The sequence below is a fragment of the Crocuta crocuta genome, unplaced genomic scaffold (genome assembly GCF_008692635.1).
Source record: "Crocuta crocuta isolate KB4526 unplaced genomic scaffold, BGI_CrCroc_1.0 scaffold593, whole genome shotgun sequence".
Lineage (NCBI taxonomy): Eukaryota > Metazoa > Chordata > Mammalia > Carnivora > Hyaenidae > Crocuta > Crocuta crocuta.
Window position 1 is genome coordinate 96,619 of NW_027529544.1, and position 4,891 is coordinate 101,509.

Genomic DNA, 4,891 nt, shown 5'->3' on the forward strand with positions numbered 1-4,891 from the left:
TCCTGAACCCGGCTCCTCCAAGGATTAGGGCCGAACTCCTACACTGATGTCCGTGAACCGCTATGCTGGACCCCTGAAGCCACTCTGGCACCCTGTTAACTAACTGGAAGGAAAATTAAATCTTGAAAAGAAAATAAAAGGAAACAAAGTTTTCAAAAGAAGAAAGAAGAACACTCATGTTCAAAACGGTAGCTTAATTCTCTCCAACGTAACGCAGAGGTCTCGGGCAATCAAGTCAAAACGCTGACGAGCCTTTCCGTAGGCCATCAACAAGCTCATTCTCAAGTTCTTCGAATGGCAAGGCGAAGGGACTACACCAGCCAGAATTATTCCGAAAGAGGACAAAGTCAGAGGCCTCACATTACTCCATCTCAAGACTCCCTATAAAGCTCCATCAATCAAGGCAGTGTGGTTTTGACAAAGGACAGCCGCACAGATCAGCGGAGCACAATAGAGAGCCCAGAAATAGACCCATGCAAAGCAGCTCACTTTTGACGAAGGTAATTTCCCAGAGAAAGGATATTCTTTGCGACAAAGGGGGCCGGAACATTCGGACATCCATATGCAACATATGAAGTCAGACCCACATGCCTCACACACAAATGAACTTGAAACGCATCACAGACTGCAGTGTTAACCTATAAAACTCCCAGAGAAAAATGCAGGGTGAAATCTGCAAGGCCTCGGGTTTGGTCATGGGTGTTTATTTGTATTCATTTATTTTTTAAAGATTTATTTACTTTTGGGAGCGTGCGGGGTGGGGGAGGCAGAGGATCTGAGGCAGCCTCGGAGCTGTCAGCGCAAAGCCCGATGCGGAGCTCAGACTCAAGAACTTGAGATCATGACCTGAGCTGAGGTCGGCCGCTCAACCTACGGAGCCACCCAGGTGCCCCGGGGATGGGCGTTGAGATAGAACACCGGAAGCAAGATCCAGGAACAAAAAAAACTGCCAAGGTGAACTTGACAGCTTAGGAGAGCATGTAAGAATAGTTTGAAAGCCCTTAGTGACATCGGCTTCACCTAGCTGATGAGTTTATATGACAAAGCTCATTCTGGATGATGCCACAGCAGAGCCGGAGTCCTGTCCTCCAGTACCAATACCTGGCTGAGCAGCACACTGCCCATCAACGCTCAGACTCGGTGCCCCCCACCCTGCAGCCACACGGGCCGGCCCTCTCTCTGAAGCCACGCGCGTCCCCTTGCTCATCTGTTCTGCTCATGGATTAAGTGTGACCTCCCCAGCTGCCTGAGGGCTCTGAGCCTTCCTAGTGTCCCCTATGGCCTCCCTCAGTGGCTGGTGCATTTGTGTACAAGAAATACCGCAAACCCAAATGCTCACGTCCAGACATCGGTCAGGCTCCCATTTCCATTGAGCGCTGCCTAGAACACTTAGCCGCGTCAGAAGCAATTCCTTCCCTCCCATCTTCCACTGTTTTGGCTACACCTCTGTTCTCCTCATGACCCGTCTGTGACAGCGTACGAGGCTCAGTTAAGGAACCGGTCTCTCTCATGAAGTCGCCCTTCCTGAAAAGGTAAGATGGCTCCCCAAAAGCCCTGAATACTAAACGGTAGCCAGCGATTTCTTTGCGAGGCGTCAGTGGCTCATTCGCAACACATATGCGTGCACGTTTGTGCACACGTCCACACATGTGTGCACATATACATACATGAAGGGAAGGATGAAGGAAGTTTCAAGGGGGACGAGGAAGATGAATTCGGCTTAGAGTATTTTGACTTTTGAAGGGTGTAAATAAAATATTTAAGTACGCGGATGTATATATGCCTGTGTATGTGGGTATATGCGTGTATACTATATATATACAGATTTCAATGCACATATAAACATAGGTGCACATGCAGACGCACATCACACATGCATACATTCATGTATGTACATGTGCACACACATTTATATTCACGTATACACATACCGTCTGGTAAGTATTTCACAGCCTTCTAAAGTCAAAATGTGCTAAGTTGAATTCATCTTCTCCACCCCCATCTGATGCCTCCTCCTCCTTCCCGAAGCTCTCCCTTCCTGTCAAGTATCACCACCAGGCAAACGACTTAGATCTTTCAGGCGTTCAGAATCCCAGTTCCTCCATCTACCAGCTGTGTCGCTTCAGGGAGTCATTTCACTTCTACCTCTCTGGCCATCCGTGTCCACATCTACTGTAAAACCGTCCTAATAAATGCCCACGTCAACATATTGCTTGGAGGAATCATTCAAATTCTACAGAATCTTTCTACAGACCAGACACACTCTCTCAAAGGTACGGTATTTGGCTATGACTCGTACGTACTGGATGAGTTACCAAGTGTGTGTGTGTGTCTGCGCGCGCACGCGCATGCACGCACTTCAGCAGCCAAAATCCATCCTTGCCCCTTTATCCACCCTGTCCTGGACTCAGGCTTGGGCAGCAGTGATGGCTTTCTAGCTGGTTATCAACCTCTGTGATTTCCTGGACCTCAAATCCCAAGCCAAGCCTTATCTGCCCAAACTTAACACTCTCCTGGAGCTGTCCCCACAATCTCCAAGGGACCCCCTGCCTGCCAGATCAAGATGGCCCACGTGGGTCACCACCCTCCCCCACAGCGTCATCCATGCTCACCTGCAGGGCTCCCCACGGTTACCCACCCGGAGCCTCCTGCCTCCGCTTCCCGGACCAGGTTCCTTCTCACACTTTCCTCTCCCCTCCCCCTTGTCCTAATTCTATTCATGTTCGTGGCATAACTCAAGGGCCACAGCTCGTGGGAAAGCCTGCCAATGATTCCGTTCTCACCCCATCTCACATCCACGCCCCACCAATTTACCGCATTATGACGTTCTATCTTTTTCTCCAGAGCACCCTTGTGTTGAAGTCTTACATTCCAAAAAGACTTTGACCTCTGATGGGCCAGAGGTCACACACGGTACCCCTCTGGCGCCTTGCCACCACCACACCTAGCTTGGGATTAGAAAAAGGTGGTCCCATTCGATGAAAACGCACTGGTTTTCAAGTACTGACTACTAGAATATTTGAAACGCCTCTGTCNTTACCAGAGAGGGAAAATCTGGCCAAGTATATTATAAAGTGCAAACTTACATATCGAATATAGTATGCTCAATATGTGGAAACACTAAGTGGTTTTAACTTTCCACCTAGTGTTTGTGAAGCCCAGGGGCCTCAAATGACCTCAATGTTGAACAGGAGGCACATCCATCTGCCAGCAGTAATTATTTTATTGACCTGATTAAAGAACAACTATTTCCATGCTCAGAAAGATCTATCCAAACGCATCAGCCTTAGGCACACAATGGCAGTAATTAGAAATGCATATTTCCCTAATTAAAATATGAGTCAATGGGCAGAACATAAAATAACATATTAATATTTACTCAGCATCTTTCCTTCACTGGTCATGATGTATGACTAAGCGAAAGCCCATTTTGAAAAAGCTTTGAGAGATTACTAACACACCATATAATTCAGCCCATTTCAAGTGTGCAGTTCAATAGTTTTTAGTGTATTGCTTCCTTAGGTCACCATGGTCTAATTGTGAACATTTTGGTCACCCTGAAAGAAACTCTGATCCTATTAGCAGGCCATCCCCAGGCCCCTCTACCTTACCCCCCAGCCCAACTCTGGTTCTAAGCAACCACTCATTTCTCTATAACCTTGCTTGTTCTGAACACAGGAGATGCGGTCCTTTGTGACTGGCTTCTTTCACCGAGCACACTGTTTCCAGCGGTCATCCCTGAAAACTTGATGTAGCAAGTATCAGAATTTTTTTTTGACATGAATAGACACTTCTCCAAAGAGGACATCCAGTTGGCCAACTGACACATGAAAAGATGCTCAACATCACTCATCATCAGGGAAATACAAATCAAAACCACACTGAGATACTACCTCACACCTGTCAGAATGGCTAACAGTGACAACTCAGGCAATGATAGATGTTGGCGAGCATGTGGACAGAGAGGATCTCTTTTGCACTGCTGGTGGGAATGCAAACTGGTGCTGCCCCTCTGGAAAACAGTATGGAGGTTCCTCAAACAAATTAAAAATGGAACTCCCCTATGACCCAGCAATTGCACTACTAGGTATTTACCAAAGGGATACAGGTGTGCTGTTTCGAAGGGGCTCATGCACCCCAATGTTTACAGCAGCGCTATCGACAATCGCCAAAGTCTGGAAAGAGCCCAAATATCCATGGATGGATAAATGGATAAAGAAGATGTGGTGTGTTACTTGGCAACACAAAGTAAGTATTGGAGTATTACTTGGCAATCAAAAAGAATGATATCTTGCCATTTGCTACTATGTGGATGGAACTGGAAGGTATTATGCTCAGTGAAATTAGAGAAACATAATTATCATCTGATTTCACTCATATGAGGAATTTAAGATGCTAAACAGATGAACATAAGGGAAGGGAAGAAAAGAATATAAAAACAGGGAGGGGGACAAAACATAAGAGACTCTTAAGTGGAGAGAACAAGCAGAGCGTTGCTGGAGGGGGGTGTGGGACGGCGGACAGGCTAAATGGGTGAGGGGCATGAAGGCATCTACTCCTGAAATCACTGTTGAACAACATGCTAACTAACTTGGAAATTTTAAAAACCTTAAAAATCAAATCAAGATGCAGATCTCTTGAAAAACTTTTCCTTCTTTTTAAATTGATAAATAATATCCAAAGGAACGATACACCACATTTTGCTTATCCATTCTTCAGCTCGTGGGCATTTCCCGCTGCTATGGACATTCATGTACACATTTTTGTGTAGACTTGAGTTGTCATTTCCCCTGGGGTATACACGTGGGAATGGAATGGCTGGGTCACATGGTAACTGTATTTTACCATGTGAGGAACTGCTGGACTGTTTTCCAAAGCAGCCGTGCCATTT